Below are 13,046 nucleotides of genomic sequence, written 5' to 3'. Positions count from 1 at the left end.
TTCTTTTATCTGGCTGCCTGAAGAGAGACAGACATGTAAGTACAAAGAAAATATTTAGTCAGACACAGTCAGATTATTTTTTATTTTGGGTTTGGTGCGGGCCTTCTCAGGCTGGCTGTTGTACCCCCCTGTACAGTGTAACTTCTAAACTGAACACCAGGGAAGTAATTCTTTGTGCTTTCATCTACCTTGTTTTAAAATGTTGCTCTGAAACACCTAGCAGCCAAGTATGCTTTGTCACTTTCTTTGTCTACCTTATCTTTTGTTTTAATAAATCACCTTTTTTCTAAACAAGAAATCCTGTGGCACCTTACAGACTAACAGATATTTTGGAGCATAAGCTTTCATGGGCAAAGACCCACTCTGTCAGATCGTGCATCTGATGAAGCGGGTCTTTGTCCTCGAAAGCTTATGCTCCAAAATATCTGTTAGGCTATAAGGTGCCACAGGACTTCTTGTTGTTCTCAAAGATACAGACTAACATGCCTCCCTCTCTGATACTTTTTTCTAAAGGCAATGATTTGATTCGTGTGTCCTAGAGAAGGGTCTGTGTATATCCATGCCTAAGACTGAAAGGATAGGCTGAGGGATTTGGGCTTGTTTAGTTTACAGAAGAGAAGACTTAGAGGTGATTTAATAGCAGCCTTCAACTTCCTGAAGGGGAGCTCTAAAGAGAAGGGTGAGAAATTGTTCTCAGTGGTGTCTGATGGCAGAACAAGGAGTAATGATCTGAAGCTGAAGAGGGAAAGGTGTAGGTTAGATATTAGGAAAAACTTCTTCACCAGGCGGGTGGTGAAGCATTGGAATGCGTTGCCTAGAGAGGTGGTGGATTCTCCATCCCTTGAGATTTTTAAGTCCCGGCTGGACAAGGTCCTGGCTGGGCTGACTTAGTAGGGGTTGATCCTGCTTGAAGCAGGGGGCTGGACTAGATGACCTCCTGAGGTCCCTTCCAGCCCTATGATTCTGTGATTCTGTGTGCTGTGAGATAGCGCCTCAATTTCTTCCTCTTTGTTTTCAAGCTCTTTCCTCAAGAAGGATTAAGAGTTTGCAGCTACTCCACAGAGAGACATCCCAACTGTCTTCCTAAATTCTAAAGAGCGGCAGTGGGGCTGGGGGGAGGGTGTGGAAGGTTCTCTCACTCAAATGGTGGCAACTACCTCCCAAGGTCAGAGAATCTGCAACCTAGGGAAGCTTTTAAGCAGAAGCCTATAGAAGCAAGGTATTTCACAGTCTCTCGAGGGTCCCCACCTCCTGCACTCAGAGTGGGGATCAGCCTTAACATCCACTAGTAAGGGTCTTGAATGAATTCTCGATAAAGCCTCGGGGATGTAGACTACCCAAGCACTTAACTGGATACTTTTGCACATCTAGGGGGAATTCTGCACCAGAAAATTAAAAATTCTGCAAAATTCTGCATATGTTGTCAAAAATAACACAATACAACTATGCCGGTTTTAATTATTTTGGTAATTTATTTCAAAATACCTGCCAGCAAGTATGTCTGTAACAATACAGACCAAAAAAAGGATTTCTCCAGGAACAGAGAGTGTTCCTATTGGTGGTGCACTTCCACACATGCTTTGGTGCGTGTAACAAAATTTATTCTGCCCATGGATGGAAAGGAACACTGCCCCTACAAGACATTTCTTCAGCTGCCCCCTCTCAGGGACTGTTCCGTTTCAGGTGCTCCTCCCAACACTCAATGCCCCTTCCCTCAGGGTACAGCTCTGGGCCTCTCCTCTCCCTTCCTTGGATATTGACTCCCCTTTCCCCTCCCTTGCTCCCCTCCAGGCTGCAACACCCCTGCCTGCCATTGGCCACCTTCTGCTTCTTCCTCTCACCACCACCACTGTAGCCTCCCACTCCTACCACGGGTTCCCTATGCTACCACCACCACCACCACCACCACTAGGGACTGTGCTTCCACTTCCAGGCTGACTCCTTCCTTGTCCGTCCCACCCCCAGAGGCCATAGGCAGAGGGTGAACCCCTGGCTTGGGGGAGGCAGCCTGTCTTCAGCCTCATCCCTTCCGTCTGAAGCCCCACACCTTCTGTGCCTACTGGCCCCACACCCACACTGTGGCCGCCGGCCCCAGCTTCCCAGCCCCAGAGCACAGGCTTGCTGGGCAACATGAGTCCAACTTTCTCCCCCAACCCCCAGAGCTATGAACAGGCAGGCATGTTGCAGAGTGGATGAGCAAAGAGAAGAGCCTATCATAGGCTGCTGAGAGAGTGGGTGGTCTGACTGCTGCTCTGTTTCTGCTGATGCTCAGCACCTAAACTAGGCAGAGGTCTGCTATGCCCAGGACTCTCTGTGACCACAGTAAGCGAAGTTGAAAGCTGTCATTTTGAATAGCTGTCATTAAAGGAGGTTCCCTGCCCATTCCAAAATCAACAGAAGTAAAGTAGCAGCACAAGCAGGATCTGTTACCTCTACAAATAGGCAGGTAAAGGATTTTATGTTCCCAGATAACCAACTACAGAAGAGGTCTTTCCTGATCTGCAGAAGATCACAGATGATCTGGAACTGATTTTCCTGTGTATTGCAGAGAGAAACAAGTTTGGCTTCTCATTTGCTGGTACCCTCACCTTTCAGCAAAGGCTGTGTTTGGTGTTGCTTCTGTAGTATAGTGTTCCATGGAGAAAATCTTCAAAACTGTACCCATAATAATCACTATCGGATGGTATCTCAGCAGGTTTGCTCTTTGTCTCCTCAGGAACCAAGCATCCATAGATAACCAAATGCTTTTAAAGAAGCAGTAACAAACAAAGCATGTAAAAACAACAAGAAGTCCTGTGGCACCTTATAGACTAACAGATATTTTGGAGCATAAGCTTTTGTGGGCAAAGACCTGCTTCATCAGATGCATCTGACGCAGTGGATCTTTGCCCGTGAAAGCTTATGCTCCAAAATATCTGTTAGTCTATAAGGTGCCACAGGACTTCTTGTTGTTTTTGAAGATACAAACTAACATGGCTACCCCTCTGATACTTCCAAACATGTAAAGTTTACTTTCCTTTCAGGCCAAGAGACTGGGGAGAGAGAGTGAAAAAGAGAGAGAGACTTTCTTCCGGAAGCTGTAGTGGAAACTGGAGAAGGTTTAGCAGATCACAAGCCTGCTCTGTTTGAAAAAGACAAGACCTCAGAGGACTTAGCAGTAACTGACATCCCCAGGATAGTGGAAAGAGGAATCTAGGAACAGTGCAGATGCGCCCAGACAGAGCTGTCTGTGCGTACATCTACTCTTGCCCAGAGAGGGACCCAGTCAGGGTCGATCTTCTGGGGTTCAATTTCACGTGCTTAGGGGGGACATGCAAAATTGAACTATCTGGGCTCGACAGTCAACTCCTGTACTCCTCACTGTTGCGAGAAGTACGGGTAGTCGATGGGAGAGTTTCTCATACCCACCTCCCTCCTCAAGGATGGCCAGATAAGTCATAGATATGTTGTTTACAGCTACAAAACTGGAACTGCATATCTAGGATCAACTTTCAGGTCTAGTGTAGTAGACCTGCTGTGTGTGTTACTGAAGGAAAAGGGGTCTTGGGAAACACTGGAAGGGGCTGACTAAAACTGGCAGTGTGATTGAGCAAAGCTGGCCGGTGGCAGGTCTCGCCTGGGAGTAGAAGTAAAGAGGGCACAAGCCACAATCCCAGGCCTTGCCTTCCTGGGGCCTTATTTCCCCCATGCAGCCTATGGGAAGCTCTGCTGAAGTCAGTGAAAGCTGCTTGTATCCTATGGTGGGAGATTTAGGCCCGCAGGGACTGGGAGCACCAGTACCACCATGAAGGAGCAGTCTGAGGGCATGAGTTGGATCCTGTAAGGTCTTCACCCACCTGGTTTGCAACTGGACAGTCTGGGTTTTGGCTTGTGCATCCAGGTGCCATTGACGCTGCTGATATTGGTTGTTTTTTTAATCTGTAGAAAAGGCGGCACCTGACGCTGAAGGAAGGAAGATCGCAGCAGCACCTGCCTCTGCGGAGAGGCTGCTCGTGCAGCTCACAGAGGGGCTTGGCCCCACACAGCCCGCAGGCGGCAGGGAAAGTAGCCTCAAGTGTGCTGGTGAAGACCCTGCGAGTGACAGGGGTGAAGTCTTGGGGGAAGAGGCAGAGCAGTGACTAGGCCTCAGGGGTCCAGTTACCAACCAATAGAAAGATGGCAACCCTCCCATTTGGGCACTGGGTAGCAGAGATGAGCAGGGGGTAAGTACCCTGCTCACATGTAGCATTGCTCGCCCTAACGTGCATGACTCTCCTGCCTCCGGGAATAGATAGAGCTAAGTCAGCACGAGTGCTGCTAGGGAGACAGCTGGTACCCAGCCCCCAGCACTGCCCCTACCACCACAGCGCTTCCAAAATTAACCTCCCCCACACTAGCTCAGCCCTCACTCCTCCCAGGCAGGGGTCCCTCTCCCCATCTCCACTCTCTACACAGACCTAGCTCTCCACCATGAACCAGGGGCACGAGCCATACAACACCACTCTCTTCTTTTACTTCACCGTCCCTTCTTTATCCAGTCGCTCACTGCATTGCTGAAGTAGAGGAGGTAAAGAGGAGCAGTAGCCACTACCCACCTCCCCTCTTGTAGCTTTCCGGGCCTGACCAGCTGGACTGTGGCCTAGCTTGTCAGGTGACAGCCAGCCTGCCTGTTTCTGCTCACCTGAGCTCACCTACCCATCTACTTGTTGGTTGGCACTGCAGTTCAAGAGACGAGTCTGCTGGGTTGTGTGACCTGTGCTCTCGATTCCTCATTCCCAGCCCGCAACCCTACAGCTGAGGAAAGCCTAAAGACAGGATACAAGGTTCATTGCCCTACCTAGTCATGGGCAGAGTTTCTCCAGAAGATCCACCTTGAAACAGTCCCCCTCATCAGGCAGGTGTAACCACCCACAGTTGGACTCAAAACACCTGTACACTCTGGAAATTAGTGGAGGTGCCTCTACAGTTTGAGCTAAAAGCCAGCTGCCTCTCAGCTATGACTATAGAGGAGAGTCATTCTTTCTCTCTGTTTGTGGTCTAAGAGTCAGTATGTGGGACAGTGAACCACACCAGGAGGTATGTGGGTTACACAAGTAAGCTCCAATGCAATATGAAGGCTGGCCAGGAGCCCAAGGGCCATTGAACTTCTTCCCATCCCTGTTCAGAGCCTCAGTGACAAAGGAAAAAAAAAAGCTTGGCTAATTAGTTAAATCACCCTTTAAAGATTAATGTCTATAAAGGCCACCTGGCACTGGCAAAATTTACCTTTCTATCAAACATGGAGTGAGACCTGGTGCTGGGACAAGAAGATGGAGGGGGCAGGTGAAACTTAAAAGCTGAATACTAGAGCACTGGTAACAGGTATTTTTAGATGAAACTATCTGAGAATGATTTGCTAAGTGTGGTCACTGATGCACAAAGTGCTCACACCGTGAGATAGAACAGCGCCCAGGGCTATTGAATGGAAACAAGAGGAATAAGCCGCGAAACAAGAGAAAAGCCCTGGAGAAAGTGAACAAGTTTGTTGTGTCTAGTGGCCTTTCCTGAGGACGTCTTAGGTTCTACCCTTCTCATGGGGGGGCTGACCAGCAGTGGAGCACAACTGGAAGCCACGCCTCTAGCAAGCAGTGTTCATGAGGCAGTAGCTGAGGGTGCTCATTGTTTTTGTTTCTTGCCCTTTGTCTGTGTCATCCTGGACCATAAGCTTTATGGTAATTGAGGTAAGGAATAGAGTGAGCAGTAGCTGAACAGCTTATACACGTTAATGGACTCAAGCAACCTTGAGAAACCAGGCAGAGCTATTGTCTCTCTTTTACAGGGGGGAACAGAGGCACTGAGAGGCTAAGCATTTTGATTAAGGCCGCACAGGGAGTCTACTGCAGATCGGAGGTAAAGCTGCAGTCTCCTGAGTCTGAATTTAGTGCCTTGACCACAAGACCATCCATCCTCTGGTCCTGCTTATTGCCAAGCTGAAAGAGGAAGACGAGATGGAGCCCAGCCTGAGTCCCAGCCAAAAGGGATGCCTGCAGTGGTTATAATGGCTGGCGTGTAGAATGGAATACAGCATGTAAACCCATGCAGTCAGATAGTACAAGACATCAAGTACACAGGGACTGGGTTCTGCCAGTGCCTGCAGCTCAGCCATTCTCAAAAAGCGGTGGAGCGGAAGTGGGATTAGCCTGCTTAAACCCTCTCACTGCCCCCGCAAAGAGCGATTTGTGTGAGGGACCCTTTTCCCCATTTCATGCCCTTGACTCGCGCTGCAAATAATCAGCATGTCACAGGCCAGCCGCACACAGCTCCCTTTTCTAACTAACCCTTCTGTGTTCCTCCTGAATAGTTGCACATTGTGGATGTAAATGTAATGAGACACCCAGTGCCCCAAGATGATGAACTGACTGTTTCAAGAAACGAGAAGCTGCCCCGAGAGTTATTGCGTCTCTAACCCACTTATTTTCGACGGCATTGCATATTTTCAATAACTGTTCAGCCACATCCTTACCTTTTACACAGACCTTCTTTCAGCAGCTTTTGGGGGTGGGAGACAAATTCAAATATTATTGCTGAGGAAACTTTCCGACTTGGTTCCAGGGCGACCCAGCTTTTACTTATTTTTAACAAACTGAAGTCCATCCAGCGAGTCTATACCAAACCATACATGGGCCATACCATCATGGCATGGGTAGAAGAGTTGCAGGCAGTCACTGAACGTGCTAGCAAATAAATACTCAATAATAACACTTAGCTCTTATATACGGCTTCCTGCCCACAACCTCAAATGACAATGGACAATCCTAGAAATTCAGCCTGGGTGAAAAAAAAAAAAAGTGGGGTGAAACTTTCCTCACACGTTCTGATGGCTGCTGTTTCATAACAGTGAGTCTCTCTCTTATCTTGCATTGTACCTCCTCTGCTCCAATCAAGGAGGTCTGTCAGCTAAACCTGGCTCCAAATGTGCTTGACTGCTGCATGTCTTTCTCCACACTATCCCCATGGTGTTGACCACTCATCTCTGTAAGATAGCCCTATATATTAGCCAGGTGCCTCTCAATGGGTGCGTCTACACTAGCTGGCTGTTTCGAAGTAGCCAGCACAACGTCGAAATAGCAAGCATTGCGTCTACATGCGCTGTGCACTATTTCGACATTGAAATCGATGTTAGGTGGCGAGACGTCGAAATCGCTATTCCTATCTGGAGATGGGAATAGCACCCTACTTCAACGTTGAACATTGAAGGAGGGCATGTGTAGACCACCCGAATCCTGCTACATCGAAATAGCGGGGTCCTCCATGGCGGCCATCAGCTGAGGGGTTGAGAGACACTCTGTCCAGCCCCTGCAGGGCTCTATGGTCACAGTGTGCAGCAGCCCTTAGCCCAGGGCTTCTGGCTGCTGCTGCTGCCGCTGCAGCTGGGGGTCCATACTGTGTGCACAGGGTCTGCAACCTGTTGCTGGCTCTGTGGACCTCGTGCTGTGCAGGCTGTGTGTGTCTGGGAGGAGCCCTTTAAGGGAGCGGCTTGCTCTTGCCCCAGAAGGGCTAGTCCAGCCTGTGACCCCATCTGCAGGGTTTGCTAGCCCCTTATTTTGATGGAAAGCACTTGTGTGTGTGTGGACGCTCTGCATTTCCTTCTGGGGCGGCTCCTTTTGACATTCCCCATTTCTACTTTGACATTGAACATCGGCAGCACCAGCCCTGGAGGATGTGTAGATGATATGCGTCGAAGTAGCCTATTTCGATGTTCTTACTGCGAAATAGGCTACTTTGATGTAGTGTGTTAGTGTAGACGTAGCCAATCTGTAAGATATTTATTCGCAATACCCCTGTAAGGTAAGGCAGTGCTATAGTCACCATTGTACAGATGGGAAACTGAAGTGCAGAGAGTAAGTGACTTGCCCAGAGTGTTCCTGACGTGATCAGTAAAGCCTCTTTCCTCCTTTGAATCCTTCCTCAAGACCTACCTCTGACCAATCCTGTGATTTCCAACCTGCGTGGGAAATCCTACATTTTTGAAAGCAGCCTGTAATTCCAGATGCCCAATTCTGGCTGCTCCAATTAAAAGCTACTGATAATTATTGTCAAGTATCACTGTTTTCTCACTAGGTGGCAGTAACTGGTTTTCACACACACTGGATGGGAAGCGACTGTCTAGCAAGGTGTACTGCAGAAAGCGATCTAGGAGTCAGAGGAGACCACAAGCTAAATATGAGTCAACAGTGTGATGCTGTTGCAAAAAGAGTAAGCATGATTCTGCAATGCATTAACAGGATTGTTGTGAGCAAGACATGAAAAGTCATTCTTCTGGTCTACTCTGCACTGACTATGCCTCAGTTGGAGTATTGTGTCCAGTTCTGGGCACCACATTTCAAGAAAGATATGGAGAAATTGGAGAAGGTCCAGAAAAGAGCAACAAGAATGATTAAAGATCCAGCGAACATGAGCTATGAGGGAAGACTGAAAGAAATGGGCTTGTTTAGTTTAGAAAAGAGAAGACAGAGAACCTAAAACAGTGTTACAAGGAGAAGGAAGAAAAATTGTTCTCGGTGGCCTCTAAGTGTGGGACAAGAAGCAAAGGGCTTAAGCTGCTGTAAGGGAGGTTTTGGTGGGACATCAGAGCTGCGTCTACACGTGCACGCTACTTCGAAGTAGCGGCACCAACTTCGAAATAGCGCCCGTCGCGTCTACACGCGTCGGGCGCTATTTCGAAGTTAACTTCGACGTTAGGCGGCGAGACGTCGAAGTCGCTAACCTCATGAGGAGATAGGAATAGCGCCCTACTTCGACGTTCAACGTCGAAGTAGGGACCGTGTAGACGATCCGCATCCCGCAACGTCGAAATTGCCGGGTCCTCCATGGCGGCCATCAGCTGGGGGGTTGAGAGATGCTCTCTCTCCAGCCCCTGCGAGGCTCTATGGTCACCATGGGCAGCAGCCCTTAGCCCAGGGCTTCTGGCTGCTTCTGCGGCAGCTGGGGATCTATGCTGCAGGCACAGGGTCTGCAACCAGTTGTCAGCTCTGTGGATCTTGTGTTGTTTAGTGCAACTGTGTCTGGGAGGGGCCCTTTAAGGGAGCGGCTTGCTGTTGAGTCCGCCCTGTGACCCTGTCTGCAGCTGTGCCTGGCATCCCTATTTCGATGTGTGCTACTTTGACGTGTAGACGTTCCCTCGCTGCGCCTATTTCAATGTTGGGCTGAGCAACGTCGAAGTTGAACATCGACGTTGCCGGCCCTGGAGGACGTGTAGACGTTATTTATCGAAATAGACTATTTCGATGTTGGCTGCACGTGTAGACGTAGCCTAAGAAAAGCTGCTTAACTGTCAGGGTGGTTAAACACTGGAATAAATTGCCTGGGGAGGTTGTGGAATATTCATCACTGGAGATATTTAAGAGCAGGTTAGACAGACATCTATCAAGGATGGTCTAGATGGTGCTTGGTACTGCTGTGAGAGCAGGGGACTGGACTTGATGACCTCTCAAGGTCCTTTCCAGTTCTAGTGTTCTATGTTATATGAAGGGTCCTGTGGCACCTTATAGACTAACAGAAAAGTTTAGAGCATGAGCTTTCGTGAGTTAACTCACTTCTTCAGATGCTGGTGTTATATGAGTCTATGATTTCCACAGCCCTAGCCACTGGAGTACTGTGAGTGTCTGAGAATCCCACGTCTCATTATTTAAAATGAAATTATTATTCATTGTTACTATTATTTATTATTTTCACTCTCTAGCCATTGCTAGGGTGAAAAACATGAACATGTGACCTGAGTACACTCAAAAGGCTCAAAACCCAATAAGCAAAGCAAAAGGAACCTGGATTTTGCAGTAATGCCACATTGACCACAAGATTTTCATCCCTCTCTTTAAGCTGAATAGTGGCAGAACTTACTGTAATGGCTAATGACCAAAGGCTGCAAGGCTACTACCGTGAGGTGTGACAGTGTGTATAACACATCAGTGGTGCAGGAAGATTGTAGACATTTGCCGTGTGCAGTTGAGAAAAGTTGCTCATGCAGCCAGTGGAGCTGGATGCCATTTTGTGTAGCGATACAGAACGCCACATGGGAGAGACGCACACCCCATGCTCTCTTTTGGCAATCTTCCTTTTGTTCTTCCTTGTTTTGTTCTCCTCAATAAAAAGTAAAGGTCATTCTCACCGGAAGGTCATGGTTCCCCAAACTGTAGGGAATGACATCATAATAACTTCCTTGAGTTGGATGAGGGGCTTATAGAAAGATCCAGCACAAATATTAAGAGAAAAAACAAACATTAATATTAATCATCTCACATAAGGCAAACAGATTCCATTTTGTCAGGAAAGATTTGTACAGCTTTATTAAACATATTTCCTGCTCTGCTAATATTCCCCATCATAGTTTTTGTTTTCTCCTCTCACATGATCATCACTTTCTCAGCGGCACTGAGAAAAATTAACCTGCCCAATGAGGATACTTGCAGCATTTTAGTATACCACAACAAAATAAAACAGAAGTTCATGTGGCAGGCTTGTACGATACATATTAGAACATCTAATTCTCTTGAACAACAACGCAAGAGACAACAGCATTCGAAAAATTGCTTTTTCAAAAGCACAATGGTGCACCATACACAGTAACAGCTATCCCATACTTTTTAAGAAAGGGAAGCAGTAATGTACAACACAGTAATTTATTGTCCTTAGTTCTATCTAAGAACCACTTCTTAAGAGAAGCCGATTAAAGAAGAATAACCGACCAGCTTGCATTTGCAGCAGGAAATGTAATGTCGATCTGGTGTTTTATTAATATGAAAACGGACCCAGTCTATTGTGACAATTCAGGCAATCTTTGCAGAAAAGTGTTACCGAACGTGAGCAGAATTCAGGTGCTAGCTTGCAGCATAAACCCTTTAATCTCACACTGCCTGGATGTGAAGGTCCCCAGAGAGGTTAGATGGCTGTAGTCTAATCAGAGTCATCTATGTGTTTCCAACTGCAAGGACTTTTTTCTGTTAGAGCCTTGAACAAGGTCATTGTTCTATGCCTGTGATGCATGAATGCACAGCAGCCCCATCAGAACACTCATTAGTATTCTATGCATTACACAGACTAAATTTGCCATTTCATTTACAAGGCTTCTATTTGCAAATTTTTCCTTGATATCGTAGTCCTCCTCAGGAAAGCAGATGCCCTTGGTAAGATCTGATAGATATTTAAGCATATTTTGCAATGTATTTACAATAACACAGCAGAAATTGCTTCTTATTAACATAGTAACTTTCCAGCAAGTGGTTTATTCTATGTATGGGGAAAAGTGAAAGGTGAATTAACGCAGCAAAGACATGCAGGAGGATAGAATATCAGACACAAATCCCATGTTTATAAAAGGCCTTATTTTGTCACATGGAGGGTAGGAAAAGAACAGCTATGGAGCCAGATTCAGTTTTATATCCTGACCTCACTGAATCCAGTTCATTAGGACCATACTGTAGCTTACTCTAGGGCCCTGATTCACAAAAGTACACAGAGAGCTGTGCTCAAATCCATTCCTAATCAGAAGAGCACTTAAGCATGTTTTAAAATTCTACCATGACTTCAGTAGGAACCGAGTCACTCCACTAGGCCATAATTCGGGAAAGCACTTAAGTATGTGCTAAAATGTAAACACCCCTATTCCTGCTCATCAAAGTAAACTGCACATGCTTAAGTGAATGGATGATCTGGGGCTTAGGGCAGGGCTGAGCCAACTTTTTATGTCAGGCCCTACTTTTTGCCCCTGCAATTAGCAGCCTTCACCCCTGCCAAACCTGTCTAACATAATCCAAACTGATGGAAATTTCAGTTATGTTCGTAGGAAGAAAGCCCTTTCAGCACTTGTAAGAAAATAAATCAGTAGAATGTAAAATTTTTATTAATCGGCATAGAAACGTGATTACACGTACATAACAACAGTAACATAGTTCAATGTTTTTAATGAGCTGGATAAGCCTGACGCCCAGGAGCTGATTCTGCAGTACCCCGTCCCCTTATGAAATTTCATGTCCCCCTGAGGGGGCCCCCACTTTGTGCACCCCTGGTTTAGGGGATTGATCTTGCTCCCACTGAAGTCCAGGGGAGAATTCACATTCATTTAAGTGTTACCAGATCCAGCCCTAGGCTTTTTGCTTATTGGCAATTTTATTGAGTCTCTTATTGTCAATATTGAATTGCAGGAGAAACTTATTCATTTCATTACGGATCCAATCCTGCAGGATTGAGCTGGCAGGTTGCTGTGCTATTATTTGTGTTTCTGGCAGCAAGGTTAAATCCACAGTCATGTGGAACTTATTAGAAAACAGTCTCTTATGTTGCTAGATTATTGTAATAGCACAGAAAATATCTTTCCACACCTCAGATATGTTGGTGCTGTAATGGCCTATCTATTATTAAACCCGAACCAGTCAAAGGCTTGCTAATCAAGTAGTCACGTTAGCCTGTAGCGTCACAAAAAATCAAGCAGTCCTGTAGCACCTTAAAGAGTAACAATTTTATTTATTAAAGCTCATTACCTAATAAATATGCATATCGTGCAACGTTTTAAAAATTATAGCTGTTCATATTTTAGCATCAGAAATTTCTGGAGTACCTGGATCATGTTGTTTCTTACATGCACTGTATCATTCCAAGGAGACTTGCCGTCATAGATGTAACAGGTGGTTCGGTCCCCAAAACGACTGGATCTCAAGGAAAGGACTCCTGCCTTGGCTCTTGCATCCGTAAATTTTACTTCTTATAGTTGTCCTGGCAGATATTCCCCTAGATTAGGTTAGAATAGGGTATGTCTCTACAGACTGAGGCTATGGCTGTTGCTACACTATCACTTTCCTGTCGGAGGTGCCATGGTAATGAGGCAATTCGAAGCAGGCTAATGAGACGCTAACATGCATATTCAGCGCCTCATTAGCATAATGGCAGCCACACGAATTTCAGAGTGCAGACTTTGAATTGCGGATTGACAGTGAAGATGGGGGCAGCTTCGAAATCAGCGCCCCATGTCGGTGTTCCCTTACTCCTATCTAGTTCTGTGGGAGTGAGGGAACGTCAGGGCACTTATTTTGAAG

This window comes from Carettochelys insculpta, chromosome 6, assembly GCF_033958435.1.
Source record: "Carettochelys insculpta isolate YL-2023 chromosome 6, ASM3395843v1, whole genome shotgun sequence".
Taxonomy (NCBI): Eukaryota; Metazoa; Chordata; order Testudines; family Carettochelyidae; genus Carettochelys; species Carettochelys insculpta.
Note: the sequence above shows the minus strand (reverse complement) of the source record.